Genomic DNA, 18,052 nt, shown 5'->3' with positions numbered 1-18,052 from the left:
TTGATACCAAGATAACTAGCCCTAGTGTAGAGCAGTTCGAGGCCCTCCAGACTGGCTACGACCCGAGCCCACAGCTTATGCAGGTGACGAGGGCCAAGGCGACGGCGCATTCCAACGAGAGCCTGGAACAGGGAAGACCGACCACTGAAGCTCCAAATCTATCTCTCCTCCACCCTCTATGCCCTATCTCTTCTCTTCGGAAACAAATGTTTTTCCTAGTACAACTTGAAATTGTGGATAAAATCACCGTATTGATTCAGTCTCAGTCATAGTTTAGTAGACGTTTATAGTTGCAGAAACTGAAATCAGTGTATCCAAACAGCGCTAGGTGATGCGCATGAAATATTGCTTTTAACATGGTAAACAGCCATGCCAGTAACCATTTCAAAGAGCACGAGGTTTTAGTGGCCTGTTTATCTTTGACCTCAGATAAAGATTCAGCTCGTTGTGGTAAACCTGTTGCGAAAAGTGGGCCTCAAACTTCGCAGCAGCGAGGCTGCGCTACCGGTACAGCATTGCTCCGAAAGATCCATCTTTAGATTCGTCCTCACTGCAGACGAGTGGGATTTAACGATTGATTCTGAAAAAATCAGGGAGGGAACCCCCTCAGACATTGTGGTAAACAAACCTGACCGCCACCTCTGTGCGAAATTTGAGCCGTTAATCCGATATAGTTTTTATTCGGTTTCCTCTGAGCGATAGCAACACTCTTGGGGACAAAACACATACACCGCTGTCCATCGAATGCGCGTCGCGATCACAACTGCGGTGATGAAGCCACCATCGAAAGGTCGTGATCGAACAAACGTTGGTTGCTTGGTTTATGGGGTTTAACGTCCCAAAGCGACTAAGGCTATGAGAGACGCCGTAGTCGGAACCGAGCCATGTGAGCTGCGATCATAGGTGTAAACGACGACCCACTTCCAGCGTCCAGAGATGCGTATCCATACAAAAGCGGTTTTTCACAGACCCTTGCAATCGACGCACTTTCAGCATCCAGCGGCGAGCATCTAGGATTCAAAAGCACGGCTTGCACAGCAACCATGTAATCTCTTGTCAATGACCAACGTAACGACGAAAGCCTTTATGGGCTTAAGACTCGCCAGCGTGTGCGTCCGCAGTTGTCCCACCCTAGCTGTCAATCAAACCGATGACGTCATCAACCTGACATAGTATGGCGTAACACGAAATTAATGGTCACACCTTAGCCATCAAATAATTATAAACTGATGGCGTCCTTAACATGGTGCAGTACGCAGTAACAGGAAATTATTAATTAAAATTCATTTCTTTAAAATTCTTCCCAATAATTGTAAAATAATTAATGAAAACTGGTAACGTCATCGGCTTGCCGTTGTACGTCTTAAAACAGCGTTAATTAAAAATTAAAATGAAGTTGCAAAACGGATGACGTCATCAAATGGCATAGCAGGTTGTAACCGGAAATATACTGCGCATGCACGTGACGTCACCTTATGACGTTACCACCACAGTCTCTAATGGAGCGTCGACCACCGCTTTGACTGCACCCTGGCAGCTGCCAGCGCATGCTCCTGACGTCACCTATGGCGTCATCACAACAGTAACAGCCGCAGCAAAGGAGCCGGAAATAGCTTTCGCCTCATCGCACTCTAGTAAGAGCAAACTGCCCCCCAGAATTTTTAGAAGCAGCGTTCAGTTCGAGTACGTTATTTTCAACATCGGGAAGAAACCGCGGGCGCACATGTAGAAGCCGTTCTTGCCATTCACTCTGTACATTCCCTCTACAGACTTTCAGGGGATCCAGGAGATATCACATCATGTCACGTGACCGCATTTCTCGGCGGCGTCTGCTCCAGTGCGCGTATACGGGATATGGTTTGGCCATACGCGGCCCGGCGTCTCGCCAAGTGAACGTTACCCTGGAGTCCACTCCCGTAGCAGGTCCAAAGTAAACGTGCATACTCAAGACCTTCGCATGATAACATGCAGCCAGCCAGACGAGCGTGCCACCATTCCCAATTCCATCCTAACCTTGCCTCTTTCCCTCTCTCTTAAGGTCTAGCTCATCGGCATCACTTGGTCTAATTTCAGCAATATCGCGCTCATGGCGCAGGAATGTGGAACGCCACCATCTGTCGCAGAGCTGTCTTGGTCCCTAAGTCAGCGCTTACAGTGACATAAACTGCTCTTTAAATGGTCTTGTGGTAGTAGTCCCTGCAATTTCCGTACTCCTCGCTTAGATCACCGGTAACTAAAACCAATCTGTCCTTCGCTTTCGCCTGGCGCTCAAAATAACAGTTGCCTCAACGTAAACCTGCTACAGGCCACTGCGAAGGCTACAGGCCACTGTTGGGAGGCACGTTGCGGCAGAGTGTGACATTGGTGCTGGAATCAACTGAAATCAGGCGCATGCTGGACAGAACCGAGGCTGGGAACGGGAGCTTCGAAACCTGCGCACACGGAAAACAAGCTGAGACGAAGAGGTGTGCGCTAAAGTTGCTCTTTGGAAGTTTCTGTGATCCTTCGAATGGTGTCCCAGAGGTCGCCGCAAGCACGGGCACAGCTGGCACCGTGCTATCAGCAACCAACGAAGCGGGAATGGGAGAATTAAAATAGCAACACAAAAACAAAAGCAATTGAAAAGCAAACAAAACAAAAGGAAATGCAAGCGAGGTTGGTTAACACTTCTGGAGGGAAGGCTTCGCGCCTTCGAAGTGACATAAATATTTTCCTGGCTAAGATCTCGCTTACCTTCTCATGTCTCAGTTACATTGTACGCATTTAATATGTTCCCGATTTACACAGAAAATCCTTCGAACGAAGACGCGACGATCTAGGTTCAGTCACACTTGCCGTGCCTTCACAGTCAGTGCATGTCCAACCGAAATTTCGTTCAAAGCCTTAGGCGCACCGGTAAGACCAGCTTTCTTGGTTGACAAAACTGCTGCGAAAACAAATTCGCAGGCAGTGAAAAACGCGACTGACGATTTTATTTCTTAGTAGTGGACGCAAGCGTGCATAATTTCAGCGAGAAATGCACCCATGTGCTGTGCGTTGTCAGATGGGACGTTAAGCTCGCCGGCGTGGAAGCCCGCAGATGTTGTCCCACCCTAGCTGTCAAACTGATGACGTCATCAACAAGGCGAACTATGTCGTAACACCAAACTGTCCCACCTTAGCTGATAATTAATTGAGAACTGATGACGTCATTAACAAGGTGCATTATGTCGTTACACGAATTAATAAAAGTAAATCGAAATAATAAATTAAAGAACAAATAAGAGATGGTCACGTCATCAGCATTGCGTAGTATGCCGTAAGAGAAAAATTGATTGAAATTAATTGAAAATTTTAGGGCAAATAATAAAAATAATTAAGAAAAACTGATGACGTTTTCAAATGACGTCGTAGGTCATTACCGGAAATGTAGTGTGCATGCTCGTGACATCACCTATGACATCATCAGCCTTGTATATATAAGAAGCCATCGTGGCTCGGCGTACAAGCAGTTAAGTGCAGCATCCTTGACCAATGGATCGACCATGGCCCCAGTGACCCGTAAGGGGTCAAGAACCCTTGAAATTTAACAGCAATAAAGTTTCTTCCATTCATCCATCCATCCATCCATATAAGGAGCGCCGACCGCTGGTCAGAATCCACCCTGACAGCTGCCGGCGCATGCGCGTGTCATCACCTATGACGTCATCACCACGGTAACAGAGGCAGCAAGAGAGGCGGAAAAAACTATTGCCTCATCTCACTTTAGTAAGAGCTGGGGGCTCCTCGGTAGTATTGATGAAAGAAAATGGCGCAGTAATTGTCTCATATCTCAGTGGACACCCGAACCGCACCGTAAGGGAAGGGAGGAAGGTGGGTGTGAAAGAAGAAAGAGGTGCCGTAATGAAAGAAATCAAAATTGAATATGAGGAAAGGAAATGACGCAGTGGCTGTCACGTATCTCTGTGGGCACCCGCAGAACCCGAATATAGGTCACCGGTTCGAATTCCTGCCATAACCTAGGTTCTAACTTACACCGTAAGTTTATGCTGCATGAAACGCTGAATCGTATGACACTATCCGGAACATTCTGCGGGAAACGGTTGGCGTGATACGCTTCGTGGTTTGTGGGGGATTAACGTCATTAAGCTACCCAGGCTATGAGGGACGCCGTAGTGAACGGCTCCGGAAATTTCGACCACTTGGGGTTCTTTAACGTGCACTGAAATCGCACAGTACACGGCTGCTAGAATTTCGCTTTCATAGAAATTCGACCGCCGCGGCCGGGATGGAAGCCGCGTCCTTCAGGTCAGCAACGCCATGGCCACTGAGGCACCGCGGCGGCGGTTGGCATGACACGAATTTTTTCCGACGCGCGGTGCGCGCAAGTAATACTACTGCTGCTACTACGACGCCGACGGGTTTTCGACCGAACGAGCCGCATACGCTGTCACCTAAAAGACTGCTATTCCATCAACGAATAGGACTGGGTGCACACCGCGGGAAGCATAACAGAACGCACGTGCCAAGTGTGCCGTGCGTGTCCAAAGAGGCCCTTCGTCGTCGTCCTTCGGTGCGTGTTTGGCACGCGACAAGCATAACATCTGCGAAGATTCCAAAAATTATTGTGAACTCACTGGTAGCATGTCATTTTCTGGTGACTTTCTACGTGGCGATACCGTTCGTCTTATTTACGTTAACCAAACCATTCCCGAGCTCGTTGGTTTCGTGAGTAAATGGCCACAATTTTCAGAACTTTCGTTACCAAGTATAAGCGTCAGAGGCCTACGTCTGCGATCTATTTACAACACCAGCTTTTAAAAACTATTAAGTAGCGTTGAGAAATCTTCCCTTCAATTTCCGGACATTAGATCCTCTAAACACCGGCACTGCGGGACCCATACTCGAACAAAATTTCCTAACATGGTTTCGAGAGACAGTAAATACATCGGGCTGGTATCAGATAGGAGAGCTGTAGCGTAAATTCCCAAATGGGGTATAGCAGGCAAGTTTAGAAAAGGAATGCCAGACGCCTAAATGACACTGGCGCCTTACCTGTGATCTGCAAAGTGAGCAGGAAACACCTCCTCGCAAAACGGACACGGGGCAAAGAACAGCAGCCACCACAGCAGGTTGTCCCCGGCCCATGGCACCAACTACTCGGAGTCCAGGAACCCAAACACAGCGTCCGCAGTAATGTTCTCAACCGATGTCACGCTCACCTTTAACCGGCACACTCGGCTACAGCCCTCTCGCAGCAACAGTCGGGTGAGCGATTCCAGCGGAGCCTGCAAGTCGATGTTGTAGTTGTAGTTGTAGTTGTACACCTCATAGGATGGCGCATACCCACAGAGGGGGATCGGCCAAGAAGAGGGGTGCATAGAGAGTTTTTGAGATTTTTGTTTGTTTGTTTGGTTTTGTTTTCTGGGGAAAAATGTAAAGATAAATTAAGTAATAAATAGAAATAGCAGAATGCTGGGGAAAAGAATCTTTATGAGAAAGCAGAAAGACCAAAAAGAAACAGGACAAGCATAACGCACGCAGGAGCTGGACTCAGCAAGATCTCTAGCAGAGGGAGTTGATTAATAAATAAATGAATGAAAATAATAATAATAGTAACGGGGGATAGAAGAATAAAATGTAATGATGTGTAAAAATTAAATAAATAAATAAAGAATAAAATATTAGCAAGGTAACCGTTTAGATTCCAGTAAAAAATTTTGAATGGCGGTAAAAACAGACCTGTGGCTGTAACCGAGAATGGTGGCCCCAAATGACAATATGATCGGGCTGCTCAAACTAACGCCAAGCTGTTGCAGTGGATGCTCTAAATATCGACGTCTCATCGTGGTGAAGCGTCGACAAAACAACAAAAAATGGTCTATCGATTCTTGTTCACCACAGAATGCGCAGACGGGAGAAAGCGCCAAACCAGACCTGTGCAAATAAAAATTTAAGGGAGGAATCCGGCAGCGCAGCCTAGTTAGAGAAACTTCAAGCTGTCGCGAATGGCATGATTTCCTGCTCCACGGATACTGAAGATGCAGGAAATCATCAGATCTTAAAATTGATCCAGATGCCATGCCTAACGAAATTCTTCTCCGAAACCTCGCTGCTGTGATGTACGCAGTAGCCGGGAGAATAGGTAGCACGGGGCCATTGAGGGACCCTTTTGCCAGGCTATCAGCCACTTCATTGACTGTCACACTGCTATGACCCGGTACCCATATCATATGTAAAAGGCTCAAATTGGGAGGAAGTAATGATAAGAAGGTGTTAAGGATTGGAGAATCCGTAGCTGAGGCAAGGGACAAGCACAAAGAAAAGGAGTCAGTAATGACAGCCACTGCTGAGAAAGAAGGGTCTAGTTTCCGAAGAGCAAGCACCACCGCCAGAAACTCCGCTTGGAAAATTGGGGTGAAATCCGGAAGACGCACAGAAAAAGACCAATCCAGAAGCGGGCAATATATTCCCACTCCTGCCTTTTCATCACATTGGGAAGCGTCAGTAGCAATCATGATGGAAACAGGTAGGCTCTGTAAATGGTCTTCTAATAATCCATTTTAAATGCTTGATGCTAAATGCTTTTCATTCTTCGGGAAAATGTCATCATAGACAATTTTCACGGAAGGCCCACTCTTCTGTGTCGGAAGTATGTCAGACAGGAGTACATTTAACGGGTGAAGTAAAGTTTGTACCAGTACTACCTGCAGTGTATGAAATCGAGGCCAGTGGATTCCAAAAAAGAAGGTCGGCTGGCAACAAAACACACACGAGGAACGGTGGAAACTTGAGTCATATATCGTGAGGTACGTCTGAACAGTGAGAAACTTAAATCTAGATACTAAAGGTGGAATTCGAGCTTCAAGGTAAAGCACGTCGTTAGCTACAAATTTAGGGAGGCCAAGGCACAACCGTAGAGCTTCCCGCTCTAAAAGAACAAGCGGACGAATTTTGTAAGCAGCTGAACCAGAAAACAGCACTGATCCAAATTCTAACATTGGTCGGACGTACATAACATAAATCATTAGAAGTGCATCTCTCCGCATTCCAGACCGGGGATTGCTCAATCTACGCAACATGCCCACAGCTCGAGTGCCTTTCGCTGCAACATGGTCAATGTGAGAGCGCCATGTGAGCTTGTCCCTCAGGTTACCCTTTCAGAATTACAAAGTCTAAAGCCATCATCTCACAGTCTAGAGAAGAGAACTGGAAAACAACTTTGTCCCTGTGACAGAATTTTGAAGAAACCAGAATGAGCAACCCCCCTCCTCTTGACTGGCGATCTTGGCGAAATGAGGAATAATTTTGTAAATGGAAATGTCTTTCAGGAGAAAGCCAAGTTTCTTGCAAAATGATTATGTAAACATATAAACATGACACATACCAAATCGGAGGGATTGCCCAAGGTACAGTGGTGAATGCCAAGGAAGTATATGCGCGATAAAAAAAATTGGCTGAAGGCTTAGCTTGGTTAAGCCTGGCTGATTGCGAAAACAATAACACCTTGCTGCGCTTGGGTCTGCTGGTAGTTGGACATGGTTTACCGTATAGTGCAACTCTGGTCACTACTTGGTTCTGCTAATATGGTTACCCGTATGGATTCACTCTGGACACAACATGGGTCTACTGTAAATGTGCTTTATTTATTCCGATGAACACGCTTTGGTGATCCGTAAAGAAATGGCTTTTGACTCTGAACTTGTAGATGCACCCGCAGCAAGCCGGCGTGCTCGCCATTCTGCAGCATACGCACGTTGCTTCGCCAACCGTTGTTCCCTTTCTTCGTCTGTTTCTTCGGCACGGCGCCGTCGCTTGGCCGCGGCACACCGTTCCAGCCTCGCCTTGTACGCATCCTCCGACATAGCACAGCACTTCGAGGAGCACAGCCGCAGCCCCGTTTTATCCCAGTCTAGGGAGCGCCCTCACTCGGCAGCTGCGCCGGAGCGAAGGATGAGCCTCCATCAATGAGACGGGTTGGGCCCCCAGCTCTCCTCTTGTCGTGACGTCACGCGGTCACGTGGTAGCGCGCCGCTGCTGCGCCGGAGCGAAGGATGAACTTCCATCGATGGCAGAAAAGTGCAAGCAGTATTGCTTTCGCAATAAAAAACTGAGTAGAATAGTAGAATGACTGAAACTAGAAAAAGATAATAATTATTGAATTTTTTATTAAATTAAACAAATTAGAAATATCAGGAATAAAAAAAAACACTTTTCGGACATGCGGTGGAATTTGCAGCCTTCTTTTTGGTTAGTTGGTTGGCCTCAATTAAAATGGCACATACCCACTACGGGGGAGTGGCCAAGGCACAGGCGGTTCTTCGCCATCCAAGCTCTTCGTTTTCCTTCTGTCTCAGATACACCCGATGTTTCAAGGAATCCCGCGAATAAATGTAACGTCTTCCTTCCGACCTAAGAAGGCGGCATGAAAATTGGCAGCGTTTTTCAGAGTTTTATTAGACATGTCGTCAATACTACTAACAGCATAAATTGGGCAGAAACTTATATTTTCTAGCGGAAAAATTCCGTTCACGAATGTGGACATTAATTGTGAGCTCAATGAAAAGCGAGAAAGCAGATTAAAAGTTGTTTTAAATAGTAATAACACAATTAAATAAAACAATGAGTTTGATTAAATACACAAAAATAAACAAATTTACTATTGGCCCCAATCACGATATTCACATTCGCTTGTCGGCGTCATGTTGCCTCTCTGATTGGCTCACTGCTCACTTTTCATTCACTGGTCACGTGTTTTGAAATTTGAGGCGTGAAACCGTCAGTTTGAGACGCACCTTTCGCGTTAGCCTCAAACTGACATGACAATGAAAACAGATTATAGAAACCCTATTCTTGGATCCTGGGTGGTAGATATAAGTGATTGTGAAGAGCGAAATAGGTTACAGGTATGAGAACATTGGCGCTCGCCTTAGTATTTCATATCCACAGTTAAAAACCGCCACTGCGTGGTGACACCGTCAGTGTCATTAAAAAACGAATATGCGTGGTATGGCCGATACTATTATCAGCATTATAACCCACTCTATGCAACCAACAGGCCAAACAGTGCACTGAAAATGTGTTTTGCGGCCCATTTAAATGTTGAATGAAATGTTGTGAACTCGTGCTTTCTTTGATCTTTAAATGAATTCAAGGGTCGTGCACATCGTTTTTCGGTGAGTCTTGGCCACCCAGGCGGCGCCTTGATATCGCAGACGATGTCAACTATGTGCTTGTGTCAGGGTGACACTGCAATCTCGCGAGCCGGCGCGGCAACCTCGATCCCTACCGAAATAGCAGAATAATTTTTGCACCGTGCGCAATGTTATCTCATGCCCGCGAGAAAAAGACACACGACGCTGCAGGGTGCGATCGCCAGCAGTGAACGCAGCGGGCCTCATCTACCTTGCGTACGTGGCGAGCAGATGATACACCAGTTGTTCGCAAGGCGGGGCAACAATCTCCAAGAGTGTGACGGGCTTCTCAACAAGACAGCTGTGTGCAATAACGTGCTATCTGTTGACAGCGGTGTCAGGAAGACAGCGTAAGCGTCTGCCAGGAAAGGTATAAAGCGACAACGCCTCCAGCTTCACTGACGTGCGGAAAACGAAAGCTTTAGCGGTGACAGTTTGTGCACCGTCATTCTCATTCCCTTTTCACACAGGCTGAAAACGACTAAAAGGCAAGCAGATTAGTATGTGCTAGACGCATGGTGAAAATACGAAATATCTTTTCGGCATTCCGCGTTGCTGTTTGTTGCCGTCTTCCACGGAGCTCCATGCTTTGTTTCAGTTCATGCACACGACGCGATATCGAGAAAACGGAAGTGTGCGTAGGCGGAAGAATTTGGCGATTTCTTGGTTTTTCGGGTCGGCGAGGGTGAAATAAAGCGCAAGTGAAATCAACAGGACTGAGCCGTTTCCTTGCCTGTGGAAAAAAAAAATAAAAACTTGATGGAAGCATTAAAAGATAGCAAAACCGAGCTTAATCATTAGTAATGAAGCTCATCAACCTTATCTTGCTAATCAGACAGACATTTTCATAGCAGTGTTACAGCATCTGTAAAAGAGCAGTGAAGTGTGAATGACTCTATCACACAAGCAGTCTGTGTGGCATATATCCATGACCAATTTGTGTCGAACATCTCTTCATTCTTGTGTACGGTACACATAAAAATCGTCAAACTGGTGGGGTTGTGATTGGTGTGTTGTGGCAGGCATGAAGGGATAAAGTGTTTATATGGACGGAGAGTGCATACAGCTAGCGATGCGTGATTGAATCTAGTTGTAGTTTGTTGAGCAAGTAAATATAGTGTCTAAGTAATCTAAAAAAAAACAAATAGTCCAAATTAAATGTGTCTGCAGTTTTCAGATGACAGCAGCTACCTCTTCTTCCGGCCAGGGGTTTTCCTCTTGGTCGGCATCTCTTCCTCAGGACCAGCTCCCCATTGATGTCTTTTTTCGCAGTGGAGTAACCAGCATTCCTGTGGCTTTAGTTCCTTCAGATGGAGGCGCCATCCGTTTGAACAATCCGGAGGCAGTGCAGGGGGCCCTTCAGGCTACATCGCATCACTACATGCGGATCACAGCTGTGCGGCAGTTCGGCAGGGGTGGGATATAGTGCAGGTCCCCAGACAAGGATTGTGACGCCGACCTCTCGAAGTGTACCTCCTTCGCCAACCACCCGGTGAGCGCATACATACAGCCTCATCTGGCGTGTTCCAAGTGCTTAGTCCGAGGTGTCGACTTTCGATTGAGCCCTTTGGAGACACTTGAGAGCCTCTCCTCTGCTGGCGTCATTGCTATCTATCGTTGCAGCAGAATGGTAGAGGCTGTCAAAATTCCTACAGAGTCCGTCATAGCCACATTTGCAGGAATAGTGTGCCCTTCGGAGATAAAAGTGTGGCCACTGGTCTTTCGAGTGGATGTGTTTAACTCTAGACCCCTTCAATGTCAAAACTGTTGGAGATTTGGCCACAGCGGCAAAGCCTGCAAATCGGGCATACGTTGCTGTGCATGCGGCAAAGCCATGCTAGGGGGGACTGTCCCGAACAGCAAGAAAAATATTGTCTGTGTGGCGATGCCCACTCTGCCAACTCGCCAGACTGTCCTGCACGAGCTGAAGAAGTTCAGGTTCTAGAGCTAATAGATGGACGCCGATGCACGCGACGAGAAGCCTTTGGCGCAGTCAAAGAGAGAACCTCTGGATATTGTAGTGCGGCTGCCAAATGTCCAGCCGTAATGGATGCCTCTTGGTCACAGGCAATCACAGCGGCAGTTGAAAAAGCAATGACAAATGCAATGGAACGCATTATGGAAACCGTATCCACGTGTGTATCCTAGGTCATACCTACCCAGATGACAAATATTCTGCAGCTACCCACCGCTCCGCTCTTGTCCTCTGTAGTTTCGGAAGCTCCTCCACCATCTGTGGTCATCAATAGCGCTCCACAGGGCCAAGGTAAATCTGAGCAACAAAATACTGCTGAAGCACCTCCCCCTCACAGCGCTATAGACGTTTACTGCTGCTGGGAGAACACCTCGTCAGCGTCGCTGACCACACCACTTACCCTTGCAAAATATTTTCGCTAACAATAGTGCCACCCAGCAACTTGCCACCGTTACTCGTCTGGCAAGGAACAGCAACAAGCGGCGCAAACACCTCAAACAGCGCCTAGCATATGCCAGCCGCCATCGTCAAGTGATGAGCGGAACAAACGCCTCAGCCCACCTCTGCAAACGGTGAGCAATGCTGCTGCTCCAGCCGATTGTCGTCGGAGAAAGCGCCACGCCGCGGATGTAGCGAGAGCTACACAGGAAGGGTTAGGGAAGCAAGAATCTGACAGGCGCGGGGCGTAGCAGTAGGCCAGAGCTATGCTAGCGCCCAGCGTATAACTAACTTAAATGATGCGTACCGACGGCTTCCATTGCGAAGCGGCGGATACGGCTGTCATTGTAAAAATAGAGGAGGCGCTGGTGTAGTATAATACGCTGCACCACCAGCTTGGTTGATTGGTGACGTAACGTCGGCTGTAGCTCCTTTTGCACTGCCAGCTTATTGCGAAGCAGACTGTTACGGTTGCAAGATTACTGTGCGTGCTTGATTGTGGGCCACATACGTGGCTGCGCCAATCATTGAGTAGCAACTGAGGGACGCGGCTGACGTCACAGTCTTAAGTTCCCGTGCCGTCCTGCCGGCTGCCACATAAACACCTTGCACTCGGCGCACTGCACATGTGTTTCAGCAGCGGTGTGCCCGGCCGCGGTAAACGAGAAGTTCGAAGCAAAAAGTTACAGGTGACGAGACCCATTCCGATCACGTCTGCGTACGAGGTGCTGCCTTTTCTGGGTGAACATGGCGGCGTCATTGGCAGATCCCGAGCGCATCCCGCTTCCTGATGAGCTTTTGCTCAAGATTGCAGCATACCTCGACGTCGAGTCGCTTATAGCGTTGCAAAAGAGCATGTTGTTCCCCTGGAATGTTTGCGAAGAGCCCGCACTAAATCAAACGGTAACGTTGAGCCCCCATTCCACTGCTGCAACCCTTCTTCGCTACCTGGAGCATTACGCTGCGCGCACTACCGAAGTTCTTCGCCTCACCAACTGCTTGATGGCGTGTCCTAACAGGCTGTTTTTGTCGCTCTCTGTCTGCGAACACCTTGCTGAGCTCTACTGCGTGAACTGCGTGCTCAGTCCTCGACGTCTTTTCGAAATGCTCTGCACATCAATGCCTGCGCTGACCCGGCTGGAGTGGTCTCTATTCGAAGTGCGCCGATATCCAGACGGTTTCGAAGACATTGCAACTTGCGCCGGCCAGGTCGTGCCCAAACTGTTCCGCATGTACGTAGAAGTGGCTGGCGGCTACGCAAGCTACTGCCTTGTCAACAGAATCAAGAAGCGCTGCCTGAGCCTCAAGCACCTGCACGTCCACGCCCTCGACGAGAATCAGTCGGAGGCGATTACCGTGTGCTGGAACTTCGCTGATCCCAACTCGCTACTGGAAAGTTTTGCTTACACGAGCCAAGGGTTTATCGAGCGTAAGCAGTGGTCTCTGTTCGTGGTCGCGAAGCGCTTTCAACCGTCATTGCCAGACTTTTGCCTCGCTGCTTCCGTTTGCGGCAACGTCACTTATCGCATGTATCCGGCTGCTGCTTGCACGTGCCTACGCTTGAAGGACGCCATCGCTTCGACGGAGATTCAAACACTGGAAGGCCAGTTGATCCTCTCTATTGACAACTGCCGCCACTTGCTACTGCAGCTGGCGGAAGGGGCCGAACGCCAGTGCTTGCAGCGATTGCGGTCGCTTACGCTCGTTTTACTGCCTCCCTCAGTGTGGTCGCGCACAGATTTTCGTTGCGTCGACTCGGTGTACTCTTCTATTTTAAGAACGTTTATTGGCGCTTGCAGCAACCTAACAGAGCTCAACTTGACTTTCGTTCATTTCGAGCGCGGAACGGACTGGTGCCAAGTAGTCGCCTCGGCTTCCGTATCAAAGCTACGAGCCGTCGCACTGCTACAGTGCGCCCTGCAGACGCCAGCGTCCATCGAGCACCTTGCCTCTTGCTGTCTCATGCTTGAAGAGCTTGACGTGCGTGGCAGAAACAGCCCGAGCTCCCCGAGCTCCCAGTGCTCCGGATGTTGTCGTCGCTTCAACGACATCGACAGGCACAGTTTCGCCGCACTACACCGCTGCACGAGACTGCAACGGCTCACATTATACAGCTTGCGCGGCCTCCTCTGTTTCCGTTTTCTGACCGAGTGCAGTGTGGTGCGTCTGCGACTGTTCTGGCCATTAAGGGACATCACCTGCTGCGGTGGGCAGCCCATCACTGCGTGGTTGCGTTCGAGCGCGCACTTGCGTTCGCTTACTCTGAGCTGTCGCAACTTAGCCCTCACCGCAGTCTGCGCACAACTTGCCTGCGCAGGCGCGCAGCACTTGCAAAACTTGTGCATTGTTTCTGGCGATTGTGACAGACGTGAATGCGCTGAGCGTTCAGTTTCCCATCTTTCGAGGCGGTTGCCGTTATTGGACACTGTCCATGCGCACTACTCCGACGAGCAACGCGAATGCCAGCGAATAACATGGGTCAGAAGATGGCGCCGCAGCCTCTTGGACGAACACCGGAATCTCACCGAAGGCGTTCTACTCTCTGACGCCCCATGCACACCGGACTGCTCCATGACGACGTTCATCGGACTGAATAAGCCGCGAAGCTAAATAACGGCAGGTGAAGTGCGCGCATTTTTGGCGGCAGCCCCTTGGACTAGCCATTTAGTCCTCCATGTTCAAGCAGCACGCAACGTGCACTTCTGTAAGTATGCTATCACGATACATTGAATCGCGAACAGCGGAGTGCGTGCCACTGTTACAATGTGACAAAGGCGTATGATTCACGGGTACCAGGATGGGTATACGATGTGCCTCAAGATTCGCTCGATGAATTGGGTGGGGGCTGGGATTTCAAAGGGCTCTGCGAATGGCAAGTGCTGAAAACCATGCCCTCTGATCGCGTTTCACTGCATCCCGATAGTTTGTATTGTTGCTTGTCTCATCAAAACTACCGTACGGTAGGAGGTATCACATCCCTCTAAGCATTGTTAATGTGCCCCATGTTTCGTGCCATATCAAAGGTCTTTCAGATCTTCCTTCACTCATCTTCTCATGTCGTGTCTTCATATTCCTGTTCGCCTTAGCCTTTGATCTTAACTGCCACAGAGCACACAATCATTACATAACCTGACTTTCATGACGGTACAATGCAATTTCCACCTCGTGGCATTTTACTTTGTAGTGACCAAGGAGGCGTGTTCCTCCTGTTTTACAGTTGTCTCTGCTTTTATTTTTCTCCGCACCTCGGACGCGGTCCATCTATGTTTGCGTAGCAAGTGCTACCGCTGTACTGTGTTCTCACCACCTGTTTTGTACTCTGCACGACATTTTCCTCTGCCTTGAAGTGTACTTTTATGGCCTAATCGCGGAAGATTTCACTTCATTCGTTCATTTAATAAAGCCTCCAATGTTCGAACTGTGCTTCCTGGTTTATCCCAGCTCAGGCACGGCGCGCTTTTGAAAGAGCACGCTTCACTGCCAACAGGCGTTCTGGTACCGGCTTAGAACAGCGGAAAAAGCGCCAGCGTAGGAATAAAAGGCGCAAACATGCCTACCTCTCTTGCTACTCAGATACGGGTGCAATAAGAGTCCTACTGCGTACGGGGCGTATGGAGCACAAGACGCTCGACCATTTACTTTCATTCACTTCGGAATCAACAGGTGAAGTTGAGAAGTAAAGAAGAGTAACGCTCCTCAGTGGGCAGCAGCTACTTATTTCGAAGCGCAGCGTTTAATAAAATTCGCTCACCCGACGACCTGAACAAGCCTGCACTCGAACGTTCTCTCTTTCGGGCTCGCTTTCCCAGATTATGGTGGCGATTTCCACTCAGTCATTTGCAAGTTGGACTACGAGGCATTATTTGCGCTATGCCACAAAACTGCCACGTCATAGTCGCGCTCCTACTGCAGCAGGACGACTGCAACCAAACGAAGTGCCCGCGATTATTTCGGAACCATCGGTGTCACCGCGGTGGCATGTTTATTAATGCAGGAATGCATTTAAGGGCTGCCAAATAGTTTATTACTGCGATTGACCACATGGACGGCTGTCCGTCAAAGGAGGTAATGCACCAAATAAGGGACTCTTGTCTCCTAAACGACACCAACTGCACAAACACGCGGGGAGTGAGTCCGAGTTCGAGAGAGTTTGGCGGCGCGATGTTGAGCACCCGACCACTCGTGTCAAATTGTCAACGTCGTATGCGGCACACGCACCCAAGTCGCACTTACGGCGCACCACGATAAACTGGGTGGACCAGCGTCGAAGAAAACGGTGCTCCTCTGCAGCGTCACCCGTTCTACGCACGCTTGTTCGTATACATTCGCGCACGCACTCGTAGCAGCATGGGGAACGTGGCCTTATGCGGCCTATACCACGCCACTCCGCCGAACCTCTCTGGCGACACAACGCCTATGCACCAACACTGATCACAGTTTCCCCGAAAGTGTCGCCAGACCGAGTGCAAGCACTCAGGGTCTCTCCGAACTTGCGTGACAAAAGTTGCAGCTACAACACAGTTGAACATCGCATGGGGAAAAGTCTGTTGCGACCTTACGATTATTTTCATATCCTGTATTCGTGTACATAGTGTATGTTGCTGCCGTACCCCTACCCTTTTTTACTATCGCTCCACCCTATCCTTCCCTCTCCCTGTCCTTTTATTCCCGCTAGCCTCAGCTCAGGTGATTCAGGTTTCGATGGCACATGTCCCGGCTAGCAGCATCTTTTCCTTCCACTGTTATTTTTATTTATAAATAGCCACTAACAACAACCTCGCGACGCTGCTGGCATGGACGGGCTCACCCTATCGTGCGTGCGCGCGCTCGCGTGTGTGTGTGTGTGTGTGCGTAATTTGTCAGGGGCGTTTGGAGGCTCGCGCTTTGGTCTGCCGAGAAAATCAGTTAATAGCCTCGCCGGCCCACCCAAAGCGGAATACAGAACAACGGAAGTTCTCTGTGTGAGCGCGGGCGCCGACGCCTCCCAAAGGTGCCGCAGTTGGAATGGTTTTGGCCTGGGTGGGGAGAGTCATTTGTACTCCGGATGCCGACCCGGCCGAGCGACGATATCATTTGTACTTAATCTGCAAATAAATTCACTGAGTTCAATTTTCATCGAATGGACCATATCTTATCATTTATGATTAGACCAACGAATAGCGGCAGCGACGCACGGTTTCCACAAAATTGCTGGTGCCGAAACCCGGGAACGAATTTCTAAGATCGACCGGACCTCAACTACAACGACCGCGGTGCTGAAGAAGAAAAGAAAGGCTGTCAGAACATCAGCGACGCATCTAACTAAACAAGCCGACGACATCTTGGCCGCTGAGGCAGCACCCGGCATCGAAAGGTTAGCGTGCTTCTCAAACGCTTGCAATCATTGCAGGCAGTAGCTCGACGATATGGATTCGGCGACTGAGCCACTTATCAAAGATGACTTTGTGTTCGAACATATTCTTGAGTATATGAACGAGATTGCCACTAGTATCTGCGAATTCAAACTCAATATAAATCCTGAAAGCCGCAAGTAATCAGCCACCACCGCTACAGCTTCCGCGCATCGCAGCAGAACTTACATAATTGCCACTGGAAATAAATCGGGAAAAGAAAACTGTCAGCCGTTCTGGCAGCAATTTGGGCCAGCCACCTCTCTCCCACTGACCGCTTTATCTATCTGAAGTCGCTGCTTTCCGGAGAAGCTGAAACCGCTATCGCCGGTCTTCAAGCTACAGCTGAGTGCTATATACCGATGCCATCGAAATTCTCAGAGTGATTCTGCGACAAAGCGGGCTTGATACAAGTACATATGCTGGGGCTAATCGATATTCGGCCTGTCACATCAGCGGAAATTACGGCGGCTCTACTATGACGAGAAGTGCGCGTATGCGAGGCTTGAAGACGTCAGGTGTTGGCGGCGACAATTACAACACCATGCTATATCCCGTCCTGCTTCGTGCGCCTCCAAGAGAGCTCCTGCCCTACCAGCGCGCGCATGCGGAGGACCAACATGCACCGAGTACAGCGTCATCTACATCGACAGACGACTGTGCTCTGTCAGCGACACCCTCAACAACAGCGACGGGCAACCGGACACCACTCAAGTCTCCACTCCGGTCCTTCAGACTGGAGTTGGAGAGCCGTGAGAAAGCCTTCAGCCTCGCCCCGACACTGCACCCGGTAAGCCAGCGTTTCATTCTCACGGGCCAAAGGAGAAATCAAAAGGGAGCTTTCGACCCTCCTCGGCCGCAGCTTTGCATGGCTCAGCATCGAAAATCTCCTGCCCAATCTGCGGATCAAGCAATCATGGAGGGGATGATTGTTATTCAAATTTGGATCTAAAACAAAATAAAGCAATATTAACGTCAAAAGACTGCTGCTTTCGATGCACCAAACAAGGGTATCAAGCCAAGAATTGCAGAGTGTAATTGGACTGCAAAAAATGCAAAGGAAGGGATGCGACCTC

Source organism: Amblyomma mixtum, chromosome 3 (assembly GCF_055824585.1).
Source record: "Amblyomma mixtum isolate Tamu chromosome 3, ASM5582458v1, whole genome shotgun sequence".
Classification (NCBI taxonomy): Eukaryota; Metazoa; Arthropoda; class Arachnida; order Ixodida; family Ixodidae; genus Amblyomma; species Amblyomma mixtum.
This window is presented reverse-complemented; position numbering follows the sequence as displayed.